Below are 26,642 nucleotides of genomic sequence, written 5' to 3'. Positions count from 1 at the left end.
AACTTGATAACGAGGAACTACATAATGTATACGGTTTACCAAACATTGTTAGGGTCATTAAATCTAGAAGGCTCATGTGGGCAGATCATGCAGCCAGAGTGGAAGAAAGTAGGAAACTCTCAGTTAATTAAACTTCCGAAGTATGCTATGCATAAGTGTCATAAGTTTTATTGAGCGGGTTTGTTCGTCCGTCTGTCGACAGATATCAGAAAAAAAGTAAGAAATATCGAGGTGCAGTTTTGTCCTTTTTTTCCCAAGAATAGGTTCCATCTCCTGTGTTAACTCTCTATTCAAACTAGAAGTGATTCAAAGTAGTCATTTTCGGTTTCAACGTTTATCACCATAGAACAAAAACGGTAACAGATAGCGAGATTCAGTTTTCTGCGAACGATTCGGTGTCTCCCATAACAGCACAATTACATAACAGGTACATGCCTATCATGTTCCCTCAGGTACATGGGAATGTGTCCAATCTGTGCCTTATGTGCTTCTGAGAGAGCAATCACATGGATGGCAAGTGATAGTCACAGTTTATGTCCGCCCCTAGGCATATGTCTCACATGTGCTTACGGAACGTGCCTAGTATGTTCCTCATGCCGTAAGCGTCAATGAACCACAAAATTACTTCCCCAAAATATGTTAAATAACCTATATGCGTAATGTGTTTACATTAAGGCGAGTCTAAAGAACATTTTAAAAAAGTAAAAAAAAAAAATGTACCTCAGGGTGGGCGAGAACCACCAACCTTTGAATTACTAGCAGCGTGCTTTTCCGACTTCCGGCTAATCAGAGTGCTCCTTTAACCGCGTATATTCGACGATAACCGTTTGGGATCAGATAAAATCTTCTCGCCATGTAATTTTATAACAAAATGTCGAGTGTCTATTTACTTTATTTCATGGTTCTTTCATATTCACTTTCAAATGATCGGCGACAGTTGTCATCTAATAAAGTCGATGCGTTTATTCCTTCTAGTACACAATTGCTTAGAAAAAGAAACAACAAATACATCAAATGTGGGAGATGAATTTAGAACACCTAAATGGCGCATGCCTAGCACATCTTTTGCTGTTAGGGTCAGGGCAACGTAACATGATTATACTGAAACCGAAACTGGTTCAATTTCGATAGTACTTCTGGTTTTAATACTACTTTCCGTGAAACAAAAACGGTGAAAGACATCGAGATGCAGCTTTCTGCAATCGATTCGTTGCCCCAAGAATAGATTACATGTTCTTTATTAACCTTCTCCTCAAACAAGAACTTGAAATTAGTCATTTCAGGTTTCAAAATGTATCGTCATTGAATAAAATGCGAGCTGTTTCTGGAATCGATTCAATCTCAAGAGAGCATGTCGACACAACCCGCAACACTGTACCAAAACCAGAAGTAGTTGAAACTTACTACTACTTCCGGTTTCAATATTGATTTTCGTAGAACAAAAACCGGTAAGAGTTATCGAAATGCAGTTTTATGCGATTGATTCAACGTTCCAGAAATAGGTTCCATCTGCTCCGTTAACCTTCTAGTCAAACTGTAAGTGGTTCGATTTAATCAGTTCCTATTTCAACATTTATCGCCATAGAAAAAAATGGTATTAGATAGTAACGAGCTCCTAAGAGGCTAGTGAGTGCGATCCTCTTTCAGGGATGTGAACCCTTGCCGGAGTAAGCGCGAACCCATTGAAAGTAATTAACATCAGCCGTAATCTATATATGTAGCCATTTGAACGTTAAAGCAAAGATTTAAATAAAAATAAAGATAATTACTAAATGTTCACATTCGGAGAACCTAATGTTTCAAGCGAACATTAATAGCAGAAAAAAGAGAAGCTAATCAGGTTTAGCGATGCTTGCTTGCTTTTCGGCTTTAACGAGTTGTGTAGACAAAGATAGGCAAAGGTAAATCCTCTATATTATATATTACAACATCCTTGGATAGGACGTAGCTGTCCAAGTATGCTAGAGGAGTCCTTTATAGGGAGGTTACACAAATTTAGACCACTCCCAGCTCATTTGGTAATTGTATAAAGTAAAAAGAAAATCACAAATGTAAATACTGTATAAGCTTGTAACGGAATACTGAAGACAATGTTTGAATCACTGGAAAGATGAGGGCGCACACCTCCAAGTCGAAACGACGGTTTCACGGTGAATGCAATTATATAGACGTGTACTACAATATATATCTAGGCCGATTGGAGGGGTTTCATTGTCAAGTGGATAAAGGCGAACTTCTTTAATCATGCTTTATTTTGTGTGCTAAATAAGTATGATTTGGGAATGAGTGATTCCTGTCTGTTATGAATCTGATACTGAAACGTTGGGGATAAATAAGACTGTTCGTGCCCGTACTCGAGAGTCTCCATAAAAGAGATGGCTGTTCTATATATTTTTGCCAGGACAAAAATATCTGTATTATGGAAGTATCCCTTATTGAGAAGTGTTCGTTAAGAGACTTTCACTGTATCCATGGCTTTGCAAGTGTTCTTTGTATGCAGATTTAAGAAATTAACTTTTACCTACATATTTGTAAGCAGTCCAATTTTGCCTAGAATTTAGCAAGTTCAAATAAACGGCTGAACAAAAACTATAGTTGGTTTGTTTGGTAATTTCGAATTATGCAGTGAAAATAATCGAACATTAAACATTTTTGCTGTTCGTTCTCCGAGTATTGTCTCATTTAACAGATTCTATGTAATATCACATATGCTAGTAATCTCTACCTACATTCAACAGCCCACTGTAGATTTATTTGCATTTCCCAAATGTTATTTACCGACTTTGATGATAATGAAACACAGAAGTGCAAAATACTATGTTTTGCTAAAATGATGACATGCTGCATTTGCATTATAGATGAAACTCTATCTCTCTATATATAGACATCTTCTCTCAGAACACATCTCGTTAACAATTCTAGTTCAAATTTTCAGCAGAAATTAGCACATGATAGAAGGCTTTTTCATTTCCTGTTTTTTTCTTGTCTCTGTCCCTCTCTGAAATTATGCTTATTTGCTACATTTCACTGAAACGTTTTCACTCACGATATTGAGAGTTGCAGATTGCATGCGGTACAAAAGAATCGCAAATTGCTAAATATAGGCTTTAGTACTGATGTATTCGCTAATGCATTTTAAACATACAGTTCGTTAATTAGTGTTTCGAACTTCTATGCCTTTTTTGTTTACATTATGGGTTAACTGCTGTTAGTTTAATTTAAAATCCATCTGAAACATTCTTTGTTCAGAAATTGCATAAAAAAGAAGTAGTTTTCCTCTTATTTTAGAAAGAATGTTTCATTATTTTCAAGCGTATTCTGAATTGTGAGCTCAAGGAAAATTTTCCAGTTCCTATTTATGAAGTTTTCTCATTCTTTAAAACTGAGAAAGTGATAGTGTGTGATTTGGAAAATCATAAATGATGCAACAATCAAATCAGTAACAATAATAATATTACTACGTTTACTTGGAGGTAATATTGGTATAGGGATTAACTTAGAAAACGACATAAAGGATTTCACTTGTAGCAGAGTGCAAATGGATACTGGTAATCGGGCCAACATGTCATATCGGGATGGCGTATTGTTACATCATGTACCATCATGTACAAATTATTTTCTTTTAATTGTGTGCATATAATTAAATGGCAGTGCTTCAAGCAGATGTAAGGCAGAGAAATAGTAGTACATTTTGAAAAAGAGTGTTGAAGCGAATTGCGTAATGTTTCTATTGAAAGGTACCATTTCTACTTACGATTTCCATTGTAGAAATTAACCACTGTTATCAAATTCGATGCGAGTTTGTTATAATAGCTAGGAAAATAAAGAAAAAATGCTATTCGAATCATATCCAGAGTTGTATTTTCAAATGTCCAAGATAAAAATTAATTGTTATATAAAACGAATTAGACACAAAACTAATTTTCTGTGATGTGATAAAAGTGTCTACTTTCCGAAAAGGTTTCGTATCTTATTACAAAATTTCTTTGGTAGAAGTGTTTGTAAATCAGGAGATTAAATGTGTATAATGCTATTAATATATGAAAGTCTAACATAGTGTGCTGAAGACGTTTCATTCCTGGTAAGGCATAAACCTCCCAGTTTTTACCCAACGTGGTGAAGCAACTGAAAAACTTCTTGTAATGATAAATGGTATACTTATATTTTGAGATTTATAATAGCACAATGGCCTACTACACGTTGTTCAGCCAGCAGCTGTCAGATAGATGCATTTAGAATGTAGCGGCATTGATTTTAATGATGATTAATACACATAATTTTGAAGTTAAACAATCCCAGTTAATTGCATATGGGTTAAACTATCAGAATTTTATTACCTGTTAGGAATATGTATTTACATGAAGTATGTATATCACAACTAATACCTTTTATAATGTGTTCTCTATTATATTCTTTTGGATAGGACTTTGATTTGTAAATTTATGGTAAAAATAAATTTACAGTTTTATAACGAACAAAAAAAAAATGAAGTTTCAAGTATGTTATAAAGTAGAGGGCCTGCCTATATGTATCTTCATTCTGTTACCTCAATGAAGCCTAAAAAAAACCGAGTATCGACACAAGAACCGAGTCTGATTGGCTACTCTCGTTTTCGCCACGAATGTTGGCTCAAAACATTGCGATTTTACTGGGCGGAGCGAGCAGAGTGGGAGTGGCGAAACTGTGACGTATGGTTTCATGATTTTGTTGTATAGGCAGATCCTCTATTTTATAACATCCTTGAAAAGTATAGTGTAACATTGGATATGTAGATTATTCAGCTCGTATGTAGTATATGTTTTCGAATTAGGAAAAAATTACTTTTATTTTGCTTTCTCGCCAGAACTCGCCAGAAGCTTTTTTTGTTTCCTATAAAAAAGCTTCAGAAGCAGCAAATAGTATTGAGAAATGAAGGCATGTATCTCAGATTGAGAGTAGAAAATACATACTCAATGTTTGTTTTATATTTTACTTGTGTTTTATTGTGTTAACTCTTAATTGAAACTCTTAATTATTGTCTTTACTCTTAATTTTGTTAACTCTCTATTATGTTAACTCTTATAAAGGAAAACAGTTCACGCTTTACGAAAAGTAAGGAAACAAATAAAGGAAATTTATTTCTTAACTCACTCAATATTAATTACATCATACTTCATTGTTGGATTTAGGCATGTGTAAAGTATGACATGTTGATGTTTATAAAAATCTAGTCCAACCTCGTACTCGATATAGAAATATTAACATCCTGAACAGTAACATGGCGTCAAGTTTCAAAATGAGTAGTCTGAAATACTTGTCGGAAAGTGATGATTCCTATTCTTTTACAGTTGATTGTAACATGCAAGAAAATAAATAAAATAAAATAAAATAAAGTCTATATATGCTAGCGTCAATTACAAGCTTCGAATTAAAATAAGCAAAACTAGTAATATGTTCCGTTAGTCAGCCACTTTTAACTATTACTGAGTGATGTTTGATATCGGTCATTTTCGATGATTTGTATACATACAGTATATATTTCCCTTTTTCCAACCCCCAAAGTCATGGATCTGAATATGGATTTAAACAGCATCGGAATTATCACTGTTCATCTCAGCGACATCAAAAGGTATGGAATCGACACATATCGATCATTTCGATCATTTTTATATATATATCTCCCCTCCCACAAGTTGTGCTGTCAAAGCGAAATGACAAAAAAAAAAAAAAAAAAAAAAAAAAAAAAAAAAAAAACATCCCAGGCCCGAAACTCATCTATGTTGAAAATTTGATCGAGGGATCAAGTGTTATTAATTTTTATATATATTGTTTATCTTCACTCATGTATAAAAGTCAAAACTTTGTATATTTTGGCTTCATACGAATATAAAGATCTCAAAGAGCGAAAGATCCCTTTTATTCATGTATAAATCTGCAAAACGTAGTATTTTTTCTTCAACTATATTCACCCTTGTTTAATTCTACTCATGCATAAAAGTACAAAGCTTAGTGTTTTGGCTTCAGATAAAGTTCTTAGAGAGCCAAAGAATATTTACACTTGTTTATTATTTGCTTTTTTATAAAAAGTGCTAGGCTTAGTAGCTTGGCTTTAGATGATGATTTTAAAGAGCCAGAAACTGTCCACACCTACTTATTTTGACTCATTTGTAAAACTGGAAAGCTTTACAAAATTGGTTGACGGATATTTTGAAGAAGATGGTTCCTGTGTGCCTTACGACACGGCACCATCATTCAGTACAGTGAGGACAGAAAAGTTTATACTATGGTGTGGATAGGTATTACTGTATAATGAATTAATTTTTAGCTGTGTATAAGTTTAAATCGAGTGTACATCTCAAATTTCAAATACACAATTGTACTTTGATAGGCTATTTCATGAATATTTTTATTAGGTAGTAGATGTCTAAGTTATTTTTGAAGTTTTAATAAGACTATTTAATAAGACTATATTCATACACATTTGAACTAGAATTAAAAGTTTGCTTTTGAGAAAAAAAAATATTAACCTGATTGTTTATTTGGAATTTAGGAATTAGATTTCTGGGCTTTCGGCATCCATAGCCACTTCACATTTGAAGGATGGCGTCCCTTGGCAAGCAAACTATCCGGAGAAAGAGAAAGAAGAAAGGAAGCGGCCTGGGACCTATAAGTTAGGTACCACCCTGGCATTTGACTGGTGTGAATGAGGAAACCCCACCCTGGTTTAACTGACCTGGAAAAGTGTTTTACACTTTTTCGACCGAGTGCTTCCACCGGGAATCGAACCCGGGATCGCTCGCACCGAAGGCGAGAGCATTAGCGACAACACTACGCGAGGCCACAACTGTTATTTGGAATTATAACAACCCTTTCTGCAATTTAAAATAATGAAGAAGTTACATTATATTTAATAGATACCGAATCATTGTATACTCCCATGGAAACTTTATTCAAGTCTCCAGAACAAAACTGACTATCATTCAGCTATAAGGATGTTTAGGAGCATCATTTTGAGCTGCAGGTAGCAATTAGTCCCCCGAGTTTAGTATTTAGGTCCTGGGCCCAGGAAATATTTGCGCCCTCTCCCCTTTATTTATTCACGCCTAAAGAATACGGCCACGTACGCTTACATTAAGCCACCAGTAATGAGTGCAAAGCATACAGAACCAAATCATAAGATTGCGCTGGCAGCCAATAAGTAATATTCCCCAGCTCCTAACGCCATAGCGACGTAACGAGAAAACTCGATGGCGCTCTAATACCATCTTTGCTTCCAGTAGGGATCTCCCTTAAATATCTTTTTTCTACATATCCTACATAAGTCTCAAGTTTTTCTTAATGTGCCACCTTGGACCCTGGTCCCTGTCTCCCATACATAAATAAGGGTATTACAGGCCAATATTCCTGGGTCAAAGAAAATTTTTCATCCCCACTACGAATTTGAACGAATGAATTTGTTCGTATTCAGCTAGTGTGCGCGCAAAAACAACATAAAAACTACCATAGACAAATCATTAGAGTGTTTTTCTAGGATACAAAATACAAGCAAGGAGGAATTTTTATCATTTCAGTTCACCCTGTGAGACTGTACCAACCGCCGCCCCTGGGAAATTGCCACCCTGAGCCCGTATCTCTGTGGTCCATGTGCAAATACGGACCTGCCTACGTGCAATTCCCATGTTGTTTAGATCTCACTTAAACTGTAATTCCACAGCTCGAATTATCATATTACTGGGAAAGAGATCTTAAAATGGCAACTGCTTAATATTCCAAGAGGATCTGCTATTTTTCTTTTGTTTTGAACTGCAAAACAGCACACCAATTCATTTTTATTGTATAGCATCTTATTTATATAAAAAGTAACAATTCAATAGAAACTAATATATTAGCCTTGTTCTTTTTTTCTACTTTTTGGAGGGGGGAATTTGCAGTCTGCAAGAAAATAAAGAAAGTTGCTGAAGCAATTAAAGATGCAAATGCACTCTCTACAAAGTCATTGAAAATTCATCAGTTTCCAAATGTTGAAATGAAAAAAGAAAAATCACTATTCTTGTAGAAGGAAGATAAAAATTCATGACTCGCAACAGGTTTATTTTTCTTTCTTTCTCTCTTTCTTTTTGTTTTTAAAAGAACATTAAAATAGATTCAAAGATATGAATGATTACACCAATTCAATTTCATTTCAAAACTTAAAGATTTATTTCAGAAGGTTGTTATAAGATACATGAGATCAAAATTTTAAAGATAACTTATTTTCTGAATTACTAACAATTCCTTAGCAATTAATTTCTGTTTCTATTTTTTGACAGAATTGCTACTTGTGACGTGATAACAACTATAGGCTATACTTAAACTATAAATACGGACGTATGAGAAGGAACGATTTAGGTAAGTTGTCTAGATAGTCATATTTATAGTTATAGTAGCAAATCGTTTCTTTATTAATGAGAATTAATTTAAACAGATTTGCTAGATATTTTTACCAGATCCGTGGAACTGGCTACTCGGAACGTTCAAGAAATCGAATTGACCTTCCTCGATCTGGTCTAATGCCTACTGCACGCGCCTTTGGTACATAGGGTCCCGGATTCCCAGTGGGAGAGCATTCAAATTTGAACAGAGGATTCCACCTTAAACTGTATGTCTACATCTCATAACCTCGGACTGAAAAGGACTCTTAAAGTCGAATCTAACCAACCAACTACAAATCGAATTTGATTTCGCTGTTGCTAGACACTGCGTGTATACAAAGCTATCAGCAGTTACTCCTATATGCAGTGCACATATTAGTTATATCTAAGAAAAGGAACCGGTTTATAAGTTGTTCTATTTAAAGGCATATGATCCAATCAGATCATAAGGTATTATTCATCGTCCATAGAAAGTTATCAATTTTGCTATTATCAAAGATATCAATATCCCAACATTCGATTATTTTGACAAGTTGATTGCTCATTGACCATAAACTTGTGATTATCACATTTAAAATTCCACAATCATATCCTATGATTCTCCTGGTGTCAACAAATTCTTTCTTGCTCTTACATTAGTTTACATTAGTTTCATTAAAATTCATATGAAGACTACGTTTAATGTTTGTATACTAACTTCATGACAGTACATACACTACGCTGACACTCCTAAATAAGAAACACTGTTAGAGTATACCACATGAATGAGTTTGGATTGTCACAGCGGTCACAACTGAAAATTGAAAAAGTTTGAAATTTTGCATGAATATTTGAAAGTACGCAGAGAATATTTAAGTCTCTAAATTTGTTGAATAGAAAACCATTTCATTTTAGCGTTGTATTCAGCGGATAGATTAGTATTTTGCATCCTGAGCATCATACCAACCTGCTAATCTCAACAGCACTGCGGATAGTCTATGAAGCAAGAATGATGTCCATAATTACTCCCATAGGAATGCATGGGGAAACGATTTATGATTGTTCATATCTGGAGATCAACTGGATGGATTACCTCAATCAAGGAGCTCGATTCTTAATTTTTCACGCTCTACATTCTGACCAAAATTGATGGTGATCCATCAAATAGTTGTTGAGATTTGTATCTTCCGGTCGGACACACGGACAGACAGACTAACTATATAAAAGAGTTTTCGTTAAGATAAGCTCCTTAATAAATATATATCCGCAGGGAAACACGGTTTCATGGAAAGACTAAATGAAAGGTAACGACCAATAAGTATGACGTAGTGGTGTGAGAATGCAGCAGAACAAATGACATCATAGCACGCGGACGCACTGGGAGTGCAGTAGAAGTCAGCGTTCCACCAATGCTGTGTAATGTTCCGTTTGCAACCGTTAACAGGATTATAATGTTATTCAAACTGGAGAGAAAGGTACGCGTAGATTCTAATTCGAGTTGACAAAAACCAACATAGATTCTGGAAAATGTGAACGCCAGGAGTGCGCGGTATACGCGTCCAAATCTGAGAATGGCATTGTAGCGGAGATTGACAGATCAGAATGAAAAAGTGTTTTCTGCATAATGCGGAACTGTTTTGACAAGTTACCAAAACGAAGCATTTGCTAACAAACCAAAATGACACGGAGACAAATTTAGTTTAAATCCGTGTGCAACACTATACAACGCTTTTGGAAGCGTACTGCCTTCTCCGATGAATGCCGATTTTTGTCAATTCTCGGGTAGCAGTTGAGAGTGAGTGTTGAACCTATAACAGACCACAGTACAACTGTCCCACAAATACAGAGCCATAAATATCATGGTGTGGGGAGCAACTCACAAAGATGGTTGTAATAATCTCGTTTTCAAAAATATGTAAACCAAGACGGTTTTTTTTTAGATATCAACACTGAGAAATTCATGAAGGTGTTGAAAGATGGATTGCTACCCTTCCTTAAAACGGGCGACCTGTTGAGGAACGCCATACAATTTATATACGACGAGGCACCATATTATAAGGCAAAGGAACCTCGATGACTCGGCGGTAGAGTTATCACCTTTGGCACGTGCAGTCCTTGGTTCAATTCCAGCTCCCACCAAGTGAGTTTTGTGATGGGTAAGCACCATGTGCATGAGTTTTCTAATTGTTCCCCGTCTCCTTCCACTTTTATCATTCCACCATTATAATCCCTATCATCGTCACTGTCCCCTAAGCCTTGATGCATTATCGCGAGTCTTTAAAAAAAAAATGTAGCAAAGCTGACCGTTCAAGGCGATGGCTAAATGTGATTTAATTCTTCTTGGCTCACTTTACTATCACATCTGCTAAATTTCTAATTATATTTACTTTAATTTTCGCGAAAAAATATATTTTTACAATTTCTCTGACACATGAGCAAAGTTAGCATTAGCTGCACTTTTCTTTGGTAAATGCTATAATGTCAATAAAAGTTATATTCCCATTTTTGCTAAAATGCATAAATTCACTTTTACACAATTTTAAGGAAAATAGCACACATAAACTTGTATAATATTATTATTATGGCATACGCAGGAATAAGTTAAGGGGGAGTTCATGTTTCCAAGTTTATATAATTTCAGGTATTTGTATACATTACCTTAATAGGATATTTATTTTTGAATAATGCCTTGCTCAGGGAGGAGTTTAAACCCTGAAACCTCCGTTGCGTAAGCAACTACTATTATTATTGTTTTCACTCAATTATAAAATATTAATCAGAGAATTTCAAAAGTGCTTTCGAAAAAAAAAAAGTTTTTTGTGACTTTTTGAAGATTTATAAAACATCAGCTTAAATTCTGTGTACAAATTTATCATTGTTACAGAAATCACATATATTTACTGGACTTACTCTGTGCTACCTTCTTACATTCAATCATTTCCATTGGTCTGTTGGTTAGGTCATGTGCCTTTGGTGAACATGGTCCCGATTCGATTCCCGGTGAGGGAACATTGAACTCATTAGGTTGTTCGGATTATACTTTAAACTGTAGGTCCTTGTTTCATATAGCTTCGGAGTTAAAAGGGGCCTCTAAACTTGAACAACCAAATTGCTTACGTTCTGGGAAGGTTGATAGAAAGAACTGCTTTAAGGGGCCACACTGAATTAGTTATTACGCACGATTGAATTACTTCAAATACTTGTACATCTCCGCTTATAATATTCTTCCTGGGCCTTCATATTACTATTAACAGAGATGGAAGGGGATAAGACGCAGTCTTCACAACTTAATGGCAATTTCCAGTGACCCTGACAAAATTTATGCTACATATGGTACTACAGCCTGTAAATTCATTGGTTGAGCAATTCTAGCGGTTCGAATGTTAAAGAAGACTGCCAAAGACTCTTCAGTTTGAATTACATTTCTTAAACAGTTCCAGATCTTTCCACTTGAAATACCTTTCTATATTTAGCTTGTGTTAGATAAAGTTTTACATCTGACTTTCTTTGTGTAGTATCGGATGAGAAGAAACACAGTTTACTTTTTTTCTTTTAAGGAAAAGCTTCTTTTCTTTCATTCGTTCATTAAAAAAAATCCAATTAAGAAATGATGTCTTCTTTCCCTTCACCTGTGGTTTTTAGTTTCTTCGTTTTTTTATTATTTTTTCTTCAAAAAGAAGGCGAAACTTAGTTGAAGAACCAAATGTAAATATTGACTATTGCAAATTATGTTTGCCTTCGGTTTAATCCGTGTTGCTGGAAAACTTCTAGAAATTGGAATTGGTATTTCCTCAAAAGCATTGAAGTAAGAAAAAATGAAATATCATAACGACAATTGAAGAAAACTTTTCGTTGAGTAATTATATATATTGAGTTGCAAAATAAATACCAAGTTGTTAATTTTGTTGTTGAAGTCAAGCTCGAGCAAGATAATAATATTGGTTACTATATGCAAGAAGTGATGAGATTAATAATTAAATAACAGAAACAGCAGAATAAATTTTTCTCAGTATTACATACTGTACGCTGTAATACGATAAAATCTCTTTGTGTTTGGTCTTTCCAGTACGAATAATCCCACTACGTTGTTTGTTTATTTTTACTGACTTGTACTAAATTAGGCAGATGTACCTAATACCGTGTTGGCTTCCGTCAGACTTTAAGAACTGCAGCGACACGGAGAGTTAATGACTTCACCAGCTTCTGAACTTCAATTGAAGGTATTTCAAGACATGTGTCTTGCACAACAGCCCACAGCTGATCCATGTTCACTAGTGGGGTCTGTTTCGTACAATTCATTCCACGACATCCTCAAAATTTTCATTAGATTCAAGTCTGAATTACAAGGGGGGGCACTGCATTAATTCGACGTCGGTAGAATGTTTCTCAATTACCCTGCGGTTGTCCGGGACCTGTGGGATGGACAGTCATCTTTCTGGAAAATGCCCGTCCTGTTGACATGAACAATGGCTGGCCATGAACGGACGGACACGGTTTCCCAGGATGTCTACATACCAATTGACATTCAGGGATTCTCTTACAGGAAGTAATGGTCCCAATGACAACTTCAACCAATCAGGTGTGCTTAATTTGGTGGCACGTGAGTGTATATATATAAATAGAGTCTGTAGTCTTGTCTTCCGTTTCATGCATAGAATATCCTAAAAGTCATCTACCCTTAGGTTTGACTATCACAGACAGCATGTCTGATGCCCCTGCTTTCAAGCTCTGTCAGGTATTCCTATGTATGTTCAAGGTCATGTGGAGCGTTTCAGTTGTGAAGGCATAGCTAATATTAGTGATTGCAGTTACATAGTTAAGGAACATATAGTTAGTGTCGTGTGGGTGAGAACAACCGAACACCAGGCAAACAATGACATAAGATCTTACAACACTAGACAATTCAATGAAGTCACATGTTTCTCATCGTCGGTACAGGACAGGTGAAGAAATGTGCGAAAGTGTGGACAAAACTTTTCGAAAGACAGGTACTAGAATGCTCCGCGACATGTTGAGGAGACTATGGAGACAGGTATAGCACGATGGGTAGTAGTTCCTATATGTAATTACACAACTATTCTATGTATTACATGAATAAACTAAAATTACACTGACATTCCTACCTGTGAAACTTAAGCTTAAGAGTAAGGGACTTCTCTTAATCTAGATCAGATTTATTTGGAAGCGATTAAATCAAACTCAAAGTGTTAATAATATTCGTTGAAACGTACATTGGACTAAATATGCTACCGCATGTCATCGTGGAGGTAAATTTTTGTGACCACTCTCTTGCTTATCTGTACTGAAATTGTGCAAGCAAATAACAGATTCGTTTTCCCTGTTTTTAAAACATTATAGGCTAATATGTATAACAAATTTTGTGTCTTTCTATCTAATAATGCCAAAGAATATGAAATACCAGTAAAATCCCTGGTACATCATTCCTATTCCGAGCAAAACTTCAATAAAAATGAATGAAGTGTTTTATATTATGTACAGTAAATATTCCTGTATAACAAAATAGTTAAAATGCTCGTTATTCGCACGCTGAGAATATGTTTAGATAGTATTAGAATCCTTCTCCCTTTAGGATACTATGGACTTACAGAGCATCGGTGTGTCACTATTCATCATAGCGACTAAGAAAACTTTAGATTGAAGTCTTGATATTGGTTCTCTTTCGATCATATTTACACGCCACCCTCTCCAATTGCTCCCCATTCCCAAAAATGCGCTAATAACTAAGTTGGGCCAAGGTCCACTCATGTACCAAAACCTTCAAATTTGGTGCAACAGTATAGGGAAAGTTAAATTCAGCTCGTTACATTCATTTTTATTTATATAAATTTCGTGCCTGTAATCCAGTGTTTTCAACGAACTAAAAAGTTCGTTACTGGATTCTCTATGTCTGGGTGTTATTTGCGATTTTTTTTTAAATTTTGAACCCTGCATTCGATCGAGCATCAAAAACTATCTGAGAAAGTGATTAAATTTTTCTCGTTACTCTTATCGTTCCCGAGATATTGGCCAAAAAATGGCCGATTTCCAGAGATTTAAGGAGCCATATCTCGGGAACTGTAAGTCAGAGAGAGATCATATTAGTTTTGATCAATATCTAAGGGGATAGTAGATATTTTGGTACCAAATAGTAACCAGTGGCCACTGTCCAACTGGTCACTGGTTTGGTCAGTGGCCACCAATTAATACCGATACCAAAATATTTACCATTCTCTTAGGTATTGATTAACGCCAATACCATCTCTCTATGACTTACCGTTTCCATGGTATTGGCCAAAAATAGTTCCAATTTAGGGAGATTTAAGGAGCCATGTCTCGAGAACCGTAAGTCACTTGGTGATCATATTGGTGTTGATCAATACCTAAGAACATTTTGGTACCAAATTGTAACCGATGGTCACTGATCAACTGGCCACCGTTCCCCAGATATTGACCAAACAAGTTCAAATTTAGGTAGATTAAAGGAGCCATATCTCGGGAACTGTAAGCCATAGAGAGATGATATTTTGAGAATTTTTGCGAGAAGTAGAACAAAGTGCGGATAAAACGATTTACTTTTACATCTAGGAACAATCACAGTTATCCTTCCCACTCCATCTCTAAATTATTTTTAAGTTCGTTCTGGCAATGCTCTTCGCAACTGGTTTTAAACTAGATTCCTCCCAGTTCCTGCATGAGTCGTATTGAATTTATTTAAGTGAATTGATCTCGAAGACTTGTATCACAGTTCGAACATCTAAGGTATTATTAGCTTGGTTTATCAGAATTCAAATAACAGTTTTCCTGGATTGAATATCTTCGAGTAAGTTATTCGTTATTCGAATAATTGTTCGAATAATAATTACTCGTTATTTGAATAACTGTTCGAATAATAATTATTTATATTCCAAATAATTGTTCAAATAATAATTATCTAAATAATTGTTCAGTTATTACTTATTTGAATAGTTTTTCTCATAATAGTTATTCGTTTTCCAAATAACTGTTCAAATAGTTGTTATTCGTTATTCGAATAATACTTAATAGTTATTTGCATGACTATTTGAATAAACATTATTGTTATTCGCATAATTGTTCAAATAATAGTTATTCATTGATCGCAAAGTTTTTCCCATAATAGTTACCGTACTTGTTATATGAATAATTGTTCAAATAATAGTTATTAGTTATTCGAATAATTGTTCAAATAATAATTATTGATCGAATAATTATTTGTTATTCGAATGATTGTTCAAGTATAGTTACTCTTTATGCGAATAATTGTTCAAATAATAGTTATTCGTTACTTGCATAACTGTTCGAATAATATATATTCATTATTCGAATAATTGTTCACATAATAGTTATTTTTGCTCGAATAATTATTATTTGTTATTCGAATAATGTTCAAGTATAGTTATTTTTTTGTGTGAATAATTGTTCAAATAATAATTCTAATTTGTTATTCGAATGGTTATTCAAGTTACTCTTTATGCTAATAATTGTTCAAATAATAGTTACTTTTGTTCGAATAATTATTTGTTATTCGAATGATTATTCAAGTATAGTTATTCATTATTCGAGTAATTGTTCAAATAATAGTTATTTTTGCTCGAATAATTGTTATTTGTCACTCGAATGATTGTTCCAGTATAGTTACTCTTTATGCGAATAATTGTTCAAATAATAGTTAATTTTGCTTGAATAATTGTTCAAATAATAGTTATTTTTGTTCGAATAATTGTTATTTGTTATTCGAATGATTGTTCAAGTATAGTTACTATTTATGCTAATAATTGTTCAAATAATAGTTATTTTTGCTCGAATAATTGTTATTTGTCACTCGAACGATTGTTCAAGTATAGTTACTCTTTATGCTAATAATTGTTAAAATAATAGTTATTCGTTAGTCGCATACCTGTTCGAATAATAGGTATTCATTATTCGAATAATTGTTCAAGTAATAATTATTCGTTATTCCCATAACTGTTCAAATAATACTTATAAAAACATGCATGCAATACGTTAATATATTCAAATGTAACAGAAAGAAATGCCCATCATAAGTGATGAAAAAAGAAAATTAGCAGTGAAAGAATTAAACTACACAACATTATTGTTAACGGGAAATAGCCTGGCTGCTGTTTAACAACTAGAAAACAGCGTCTCCTATTGAGTTGAACGCGAAGTTTGTGCGTTAAGACATTGATCAACGAAACGCGTGGTCTAACGCTTTAAGAATCGCATACATTTTATGGTGAAAGGTCGATTTGAAACCGCATTTAGCTGAAGCTGTTGGAAATCAACTCCATCTAGCTGCTTGTGTGTGAAAAGATACACTTTCAATCGAGACACGCTGGCGTGGGCGTCAAGCACATCTGCTATTGATCAGCTGTTTTTATCTAAAAACTTTTAAGGCCACAGGAACAGACAAACTGCATTCCATCTCACTCTTTCTACTTTACACCCCAATCTATAGATATTTTTTTTTTAAATAAATAACCCATTTTTATTATTTAAGTTAAAATTGTTATTCTTCATATAATCGTGTAAATATGAAAAATTATGATGAATTTCAGTAATAATAATAATCCTAATTATAAAAGGGAAAGGTTTCAGTCTTTGCGTCACGCTAATTTCAAATAATAAACAGTTACGCTAATAGGTGTTGCTATCTATGCTGCCTGCCAGTATCACGCCAATAGATGTCGCTAGCGTTACTATCTAGGCAAGCTGATGAGTTGATTGACTGTGAATTTGTTATGATTACTGGCAAGGCAATTTCCCAATTTAACTTCAAGTTACAAACTATATTGTGTCAATTTAATTATTTCAAGATAGGAGAAGAGTCGTAATGATAGGCACCAAGTGTTAATTGTTTCAATTTGTACTCACACTTAGGTACTTACAAGATAAATCACAACCTTTCACATTCTATATTTTTGGTTTAATAGATCCAATAGACCAGTGATTTCGAAACCTGGGACTTTCCCGTGGGAGTCTTGAAAAACCGTCAAGTTACTAAAATAAAATGAACTGTTAAATTATTTTTAAACTGCAATGGATTCTGAATTTTTAAAACCAGCTTGTTTTCCATGAAACTTAAAACTAAACACTGAGATTTTGTGATTTTCTTGTCAAATATGTTTACCAATATCGGTCAAAGGAAGGACACAGAAAAATATTAAATATGATAATGATTACAATCAATCGCCTAAAACGTTTAAGAATAATTTCAGTGAAAACTGAAAAATGATTCAACTGTATCGTAGTTTGTATATTACATAAACACGTTTTACATTTCTTGAAACTGCAAAATCATGGCGTCGAACTGAACAAATTTTTGAAACTTACAATTCTACATTATAGTTGCTTGTGAATATAAATTATTATTATAACATATACTTCAGCAATTTTTACATGCTTTCCGTTTCCAGATATTATTCCTTGTACGGTGAAGGAGATGAATGATTAATGATAGTTAATGAATATAAAAAGGATTAATGACATAAGAATGTGAGAGGAAACGGGAGGAATCTTCACACCAAAGATGTGCGATCTTCCATTGAAAGACTCTTACTATGTTCCTCATAACTAATAGATAAACACAGAAATATGAAAGACAATTACGAGTAGAATCGCCCATGCTCATTAGAAGGACTCGGTCTCCCAACAGGTTTTGTCTCACGCGTCGACTACACCACGCCGGCTACCACTGAGCCACTACCACACATAGTGTTGTGCATATTTCAACATTTTCTCTTGTTTTAATGTACTCTTCATTTCTGCTTAATTAATATTTTTTTTTTTGCTACCTCTTTCCCCGCCTCATAACCATACATTTTCTCATTCCATGAAGTTCTTACTAAGATATAAGTTACGACAAATAATTCACGATACCCGCTACTGCAGGATGAAAAGCGCAACTGCCTGCGTGAAAAATAGAAAAAGAAAGAGAAAGAAAAGAAGGAAAAAGATGCGTGTTTCATACTGTAGCTTCCACCGAAAAGAAAAGCGTTCCCAGCTTATAAATTATGGTTACGATGTGGAGAGAACATAACTCAAGAAAATCTTGAAAAACTACTCACTTTTTACTGCGACACTCGTTAGGGAAATCTGATCTTCAAATTATATATGCTATCTATTTTTCTTTTTGTAGTGTTCACTATATATACGGTATATATTTTGCACAATATAATAATACCTATGCTTGGATGTGTTTATTCGTTTTGTAGATTTTGCATGCTTTCGATTACGTATTTTGCATGCTTTTCGTTTTTGAACCTCATTTCTCATGCTTCGTTAACTTAAACGACATAGTATCCCAATCATAATAACAATAGTAGTAATAATAAAATTTAATATAATTAAATGTTTAAAGTGTTAAGAACAGCGTTAACTTACAGTATAGTACTGCAATATATAAAAACAAATCCATTTGAGATCAATATAAATATAATATTTAAAATTGTAGTGCTAGATACCGTACATAAATACAATTGCAAAATATCGTAGTGAACTAAAAATAGTCATATAAAGTCTAATAAAATAAAATATTTAAAAAAAAACTAAAATAGCTATAATAATCAGAATAAGATTTGTCTAATGCCAAAATGTAAGCATATAACTAGGTATAAAATAGAAGCGTGTACTTTGTTCAACAGGTTAAAATATAATATATAGGCGTAGTAATAACAGTAATAACCCACATCGTGTCCGTGGGTTTTTTTTCGGGGTACTCCCGTTTTCTCTGACATTCTCATTCTACCGATTTTTTCGTCATCATTTGCTTCCCTTGATCATCCATCTTCATTAGCCTAGGCGTAACGTTCGACGTTAAGCTAAAAGATTTTATGTAATTTCATTTTTTGTGTGTTTTGCTGAATTAAAAACAAACATTTGTTGACATAATTCAGCTGTGCCCTCAATAACAGACAAAACCATGTCTAAACCTATCACAGGATTGTTATAATTATATTCTCCAGAGGGAGGACACATTAGAACATATTCAGAATTTACTTTATATGAACCACTGGGATGACAAATGTTTTATCTTCAAAACGGATTTTTTTTCAGAAGACAACTTTTAACCCTTTCAGCCATGATTTTTTGTGTACTCACCGATTGTATTTTTATTTTGTCTTATTATTCTTTTTGACTTAACAAATGAAATACAACCGTCATTTTGTATGCAGGTGTCATATTTTGAGAATTATACGGACGTAAAATTTGCGTGCAATATGGCTGAAATACGTATATAAAATATAAAATGGCATTAATCGAACACATCATTGTGATCTACACAGTTTAGAAACTCAAAACACATAAGTAAAGCAGGAAAAGGGTTTGTTGCAAATAGTTTGTTTCGCCAAGAATAAAACAGCCTACGCGGCTGAGCTTCGTAGATTGTGATAGCCCCTGCAAATATTCTACAAGAAATGCGCGTAGCTACCTGACAAATGATGAAAGCGCCAGAAAAATAGCGCAAAATGATTTAGAGAAGTTCAAAGAATACTGACGTGAAAAGCCAACAATTTTGAATCCTCCAGATTATATTAATCTTAGAATATGATGTACACATATGTTACAGCCAGAGCCGAAAGGGTTAAGTTCAATATCTCGTGAAAAATTCGTATTTAATTTATGGTTACAAACAAAAATTCTGATATCCATAAATTTATTTTCTAATTCTGATATTCAATTCTCTTCACTCGATTTATAGAGGTTTTGATGTGCAAAGTTCTCTGCTATAAATTTCGAATTTTTGAATTATATCTACTTCTACTTTGGATCCGAGCGGTCCGTATGTTCTGGAGTAGTTTAACTTCAAAGATTAGTCTGTGTTCCTAGTAAAAGGTTTAAATACAGTAATATGACTAATACTTGTGTTAGGAAGGGTATATCTATACAGGGTGTAACGTAATTGCATGGCCAAAAGAGACGAAGTGATTGCGGACATTCAAATAAGTAAAAATATTCCTATGAAGATTGGTCCGATGTCGCTTCATTTCCGAGATACAGGGTGTTCAACTGTCGAGTTCCTTCAATAGCTCACTGCGGTAAAGTGAATGGAAATGTTCAATATTACAGAAATAATACAATCAAGTGGAATTATGCCTGTGCAAATACATTTACACTAACGCAGAGAATGAAACTAATCAACATTTGAGGTTATTGGGTTTTCAGTGTTGCCAACCTGTTACATAGTGTTATTTTTTCAGATAGCACTAGAAGTCCACACCAAGTGGGCAACATTGTTATCCAATAATATTACTTTGTGGTTTTTAACATATAATTACTTTGTGGCTTCATACGTAAGTTATTTTCATGTACATTCATTTGTAACGACACAATAACACTTTCATGCAAGAGTTGTGATCTATGAATCGTCGTTTCCTATTGTGCGCCGTTAATTGACTTCATACTTGGACGCCTTGTCTTTCCAAAACGAAGCCGGAATCTGCCCCATGTTTAAGAACGTTCTGATGTCATCAATCATATGCTGATGTGTGGATGTCTAGTGCTATTTGAAAACATAGCACTTTGTACTAGGTTTGCAACATTGGCAGCCCAGTAACCTCAAATGCTGATTGGTTTCATTCTCTATGTTAGTGTAGATGTATTTGCACAGGCATAATTCCACTTGATTGTATTATTCCTGTAGTATTGAACATTTCTATTCACTTTCCCGTAGTGTGCCATTAGAGGGGCTCGATATTTGAAATCCTCGACCTTGTATCTCGAAAACGAAGCGGTATCGGACCCATGTTTATAGGAACATTTTTACTTATTTGGATGTCCACAATCACCTCGTCACTTTTGACCATGAGTAATACAATGGAATATCCACAACAACATTCTTCTTATGGGGGAAAGACTCTTGATTTGTCAACAGGGATTCGCATGACGAATAATACTCATGAAGCTTTTATCCTTTCTTCTCACTTCTGTTTTAATTTTTACTGTTTTTGATCTATTCTCTTAATTTGTAGATCTAATATTTGATTTACAGTTTTTCATAAAACTTTTATTGTAGTTTTTTAATGCCCAATTAGTGTCATTCATTGGCCTTTTCGTGACAGGGACAAATAGTCTCATTGCTGACGTTCCCATTAAATTTTAAGCAGTTACTCAATCAATATGTATGATTGAATATACATATTGATTCAGTGGTTACTTAAAATTCAATGGGAACGTCAGCAATGAGACTATTTGTCCCTGTCACGAAAAGGCCAATGAGCGACCCAACTTGAATATACAAACGTTGCTCGTCAAATACATCCGATAAAATTCTGATAAAAAAAATACATACGATTAGCTAGGTTTGATAAGGCTAAATTGTCCTTATTTAAAGATAACTTGAAATGTGTGTTACAAAAACGTTAACATTGTCTTTCATTATAATTGACAATCAACACTTGTTCGGAAATGTGGTCGTAGAACTGTTCTCCTGTTTATTCTATTTTCTTTCTAAGTCAGTTTATCGTGAAATTTATCTATCAGCCCTTGTTACATAAACGCAGAGAATTCAATCTTCGACGATATCGGGCAGTGTTTGTATGGGAACTTATGTTTAAAAGTTTTGCAAAGAAATTGTAACAGTAACTCGAATGAAACGCTTTCATCAGATGTGGTTACCGCTGAGGAAAATGTTATAGACTTTCCGTTGCACTGTCCGCAGAAACTTCTCTTTACTCCTTTTGATATCTCTAGAGTTTCATATAGTTACTAAATATTACACAAGGAGTTGCAGAATCCATAAAGGTGGTAACAAACAAAGGAATATATAATCTGCACGAAGACTTCACCGCCCTACCTTCTTTGTTTTCTGCAGACAGCAAACCGAAGAGGAAGATAGTCGCCTACCTAGGAAATGCAGAGAGTCAGAAGGTCATTGTTTCGTTCTACAACAGCGTTTCCTGTAATGGAATATTCAGACATTCCTAGAGGGAGAGGCTCTTGTAATGAACACTTTACACAAATCTCACACCTACCTTGAGTAGTTGTGTATTTTACATAATGTACTTAATGCAATAATAGATTATTATATAATGTTATGAGTAGTTGTTAATGTTTTCCACTAATACAAAGGACTTGCAAAATTCTTAGAGGCTTATTTAGTGTTGCCCAGAAGAGAGAAGAATGAAAATAAAACGTTCTAGTTTCGTTCGTTCTCGTCAATTTTGTAGCAGTCCCATTTCGTCTCAAAATTTGTCTAATCTCGTTTTATAAATTAATGTACAGTGGAACCTGGATAATTCGAACCTCAAGGGACCAGTAGAAAAATTCGAATTATACAAAAATTCGAATTAGAAAAGTTTTTGTAAACGGTTGAAATAAACAATCAAACTTCAGGTTTTAACATAAAGACCATTATTGGAGCTAACAGTAAGTGTTTTAAGTACCATACACTCATTGTAAAACTAGAAAAAACATAGGTTAATACAATTTGAAGTAAAATACTGTACTGTAATACGTACGTACATACACTAGCACTGTATTATGCATGAACATTGAAAAAATCATAAAAACAGAAAAGAATATTACTGTATTAATGGACAAATAACTGTCATGAGATTCAAAAAAAATCAACATTTTTCAAAAAATGCTGAGATCTTTGCTTGTTTCCTAGAATTTAGTCTCTCGGTCATTACAAACGAATCTAACAAATTCAAGGAACGGAATAGTTCATCACTTACTTCATTTTTGCTTTTTAAAAACCGTCTAAGTTGCGTGATGTGCTTCGCTGCCTCGGCCGCACTCGGAACTGAGTGTTCGGAGTTGGTCTTGTCACACTCATCTCCAGATGCGATCTCGTCATCTTGATTCGAGTTCAAAACCTCGGCGATGATATCTGCGTCGGTCAACTCCCCACAAACTGCGACATCTTCATCCACGTTGACAAAGTCCTCATACGAGATTTCAGGATCATTGACGATGTCCTCCCAGCCGTCAACTGAAGGTGCTGCAGTCTCCGGTGCAGTTTCGTCCGAGTTTTCTCCATCGTTTTCTTTCTTCACGAATCCCGCTTTTCTGAAACAGTTCTTAATGGTCTCTGGAGTCACTTGGTCCCAAGCTTGTTTACACATTCTCGATGCCTGAAGAACGTCAAGCTTGATCTTCAGGGCGTCAGCATCTTCAGTAAGGATGTTCTCAACCAACAGACGTCTATAAAACTGTTTAAGATTTTTTATTATCCCCTGGTCCATAGGTTGGATAACAAAGGTCATGTTGGCAGGAAAAAAGACGACTGTAATATTTCCTATCAATGGAATGGTGTTGTGAGCCGTACAGTTGTCGATGAAAAGGATAACATTTCGTTTTTCTTTCTTAAACTTCTTATCCAGTTTCAACAGCCAGTTCTCAAAAAGACTCCCAGTCATCCACGCTCTTGGGCTGTTAACATATTCCATTGGTTTTGATTTTATGTTCTTGAAACAACGTGGATTAGCCGACTTTCCTACCATCAAAAGGGGGAGTTTTTCTGTTCCATCTATGTTTGCTCCAACCAGCAACGTTATTCTTTCTTTGCTCAGTTTTCCTCCGTGACACTTTTCGTTTTTGAATGCGAGAGTTTTGTCGGGCGATGACTTGACCTCCTTTTAGATTTACACGGCAAAAACTTCGATTTGTCCAGATTATAATTCGAATTAACCATGATATTTTAAAGCATTGTTTGTGTATAAAATTCTAGGGACCAAGAGAAAAATTCTAAATAAAGAAGTTTTCGAATTACAGAAGTTCGAATTATCCAAGTTCCACTGTACAAAATTTATAACCTGATTTTTGCTTATTTTCATGTAAAACTTATCAGATTCCTTCCGAGTCACGATAGGTCCCAGATTTATTATTGGAGTAAGTTGTGTAATCACTGGCGTCTCTGGCATGTAAAATTTGGGCGGACATTGATATCAATGGTACTTCCTAGTCCAACCTGTTTATTATCTTCGATTCCATTTTACCCTTCTGCTTACCTTCACGGATCCCCTGAGGTATATCAAGAACTCTGTTCACTGGTCGGCATGAAAATCCTCCCACGAGAGTGAAAGGGTGTACCGGATAGATTTCGAGACGCTGATTACGAATATCTAATCGAAAAGTTCCAGCACATAAGGTTTATTTCTTTTTTTGGCGGAGTGCTGTTTCCATAATTGACAGAAAGATCGTATTTTTCGTATTTAATATATGTTTTCCGTTTTTGGAGTGCATAATTCTGAATTTTTACGAGGGTGAAAGGGTGTACCGGAGATTTTGAGAAGCTGATTACGAATATCTCATCGAGAAATTTCCAGCACGTAAGTTTTTTTTTCTTTTGGCGGGGTGTTGTTTCCATAATTGACAGAAAAATCGTATTTTTCGTATTTAATATGTGTTTTCCGTGTTTGGAGTGCATAATTCTGAATTTTTATCTTAATCCAAGAACTGTTACTAGGCTATATCCCAGAAACATTCTTTTCTCTAGCTCACGATCCCCCGAAAACGTACCCCCTCCCCTTGGGTTGCAAAGATTTATTGCCGTTCCACACTGCATACACTAAAACCTAGGCGTTATTGACGGAGAAAGGTTTCGTAATCAACTTGCGATCATTCATCGGCTCCCTTTTGTCTAGACGACAGACAGATTGTTGAAAAAAGGCGCCAAGACATACACCACGTTGTCGCGTGAAACAAATATTTCAGTTTCAAGTTGATTTTCATGTTAGAAGGTGGTGTTACGCTGTGTCTGTGTATACCGTAGGTGAAAAATATTTGTGCGTAAAATATTGACGTTTGTGTTAAATGAACATGCCGAGAACTTGCAACAATTCGACAGATTCATTCTGCTACATATGTGGGGAAGTGATTTTCAAGGGACAAAGTAGGCCATTGTCAAGGTTCCTGAAGACAGCCTACCATCTGTACTTCGGGTGTAAAATCGGCGACCAGGATCGCGTTTGGGCTCCGAAACAAAGTTGTAACTCGTGTGCGCGTACTCTCACAGGATGGTTGAAAGGTACACATAAATCGATGCCGTTCGCCGTACCTATGGTTTGGCGCGAGCCTCGTGATCATGTTTCAGACTGTTACTTCTGCCTGACTAATATAAAAGGCTTCTCAAAAACATGAAGCATAAAACTAACTTGGATTCCACGAGGAGACCTGTGAAACATGATGTTTGTCTGCCTGTACCCGTACCACCAGACTTATACACCCTGTGCAGTGTTTCATCCGATGAAGAACCTGCTGCTTGTGAAGATGTTGCACAATATTCGAGTACACAGTCAGATCCCAATTACGCTCCAGTGCCTGACACTAATGAACCACATGTGATAAGTCAGGAAGAGCTGAATGATCTGATCAGAGACTTAAACCTTCCCAAGTCTAAGGCCCTGTTGTTTGCATCACGACTTCAACAACGGTATCTACTAAACAAAGATGTGAATATATCGATGTATAGGAAAAGATAGGTGAACCTAGTTCCTAATTTTACAAAGGATGGTGATTTGGTGTATTGCAGTGACACTTCATCGCTTATGGGACAACTGAAGTTGAACTACAACACTGAAGATTGGAGGCTATTCGTAGATTCCTCTAGGATAAGTCTCAAGCCAGTGTTACTATACAATGGTAATGAAAAGCCAGCCATCCCTATTTCTCATGCTGTACATATGAAAGAAACATACGAGAACATGCGAAACCTATTGCAGAAAATAAAGTACGAACAGTTCCAGTGATATGTATGCGCTGACCTTAAGGTTATTGCCATCCTTACCGGTTTACAAGGAGGTTACACAAAGCACTGCTGCTTCTCGTGTCATTGGGATAGTCGAGCCAAAGATCAGTACACCATCACAAAATGGCCGCCAAGGAAGCAACTGGTCCCAGGGGAGATGAACGTGGCTAATGAACGTCTTGTGGATCCGGAGAAAATATTCTTACCATAACTTCATATCAAATTAGGGCTGATGAAGGTCTTCGTCAAGGCCCTGAACCGAAATGGTGAATCATTTAATCATCTCAGAAAACTATGCCCAAGACTCAGCGAGGCCAAGGTGAAAGAAGGTGTTTTTACGGAACCTCAAATCAGAGACGTTTTTAAGGATACTATATTTTCTTCTAAGCTTAATGAAGTGGAAAGTGAGGCTTGGGAGACCTTTCGAGAAGTATGCAGCAACTTTCTAGGAAATCATATGTCACCTGATTACAAAGACATTGTGGGCAGGTTAATTACTTCATTTCGTAACATGGGATGTAATATGTCCCTAAGGTTACTCTTCCTGCATTGCCACCTGGATT

General features: G+C 35.1%; 1 long non-coding RNA gene across 1 annotated transcript in view; it reads left to right on the top strand.

The window, feature by feature from the left end:
• Positions 1-26,642, top strand: part of LOC145665798 (uncharacterized) — a 951,267-nt gene that overhangs the window by 539,648 nt on the left and 384,977 nt on the right. The window contains exon 2 of the long non-coding RNA XR_014127655.1: positions 8,289-8,367. This is a non-coding gene — a long non-coding RNA (uncharacterized LOC145665798). The remainder of the gene's footprint in view (positions 1-8,288; positions 8,368-26,642) is intronic.

The sequence above is a fragment of the Thermobia domestica genome, chromosome 12 (genome assembly GCF_964235325.1).
Source record: "Thermobia domestica chromosome 12, izTheDome1.hap1.1, whole genome shotgun sequence".
NCBI classification, from domain to species: domain Eukaryota; kingdom Metazoa; phylum Arthropoda; class Insecta; order Zygentoma; family Lepismatidae; genus Thermobia; species Thermobia domestica.
This window is presented reverse-complemented; position numbering and strand designations above follow the sequence as displayed.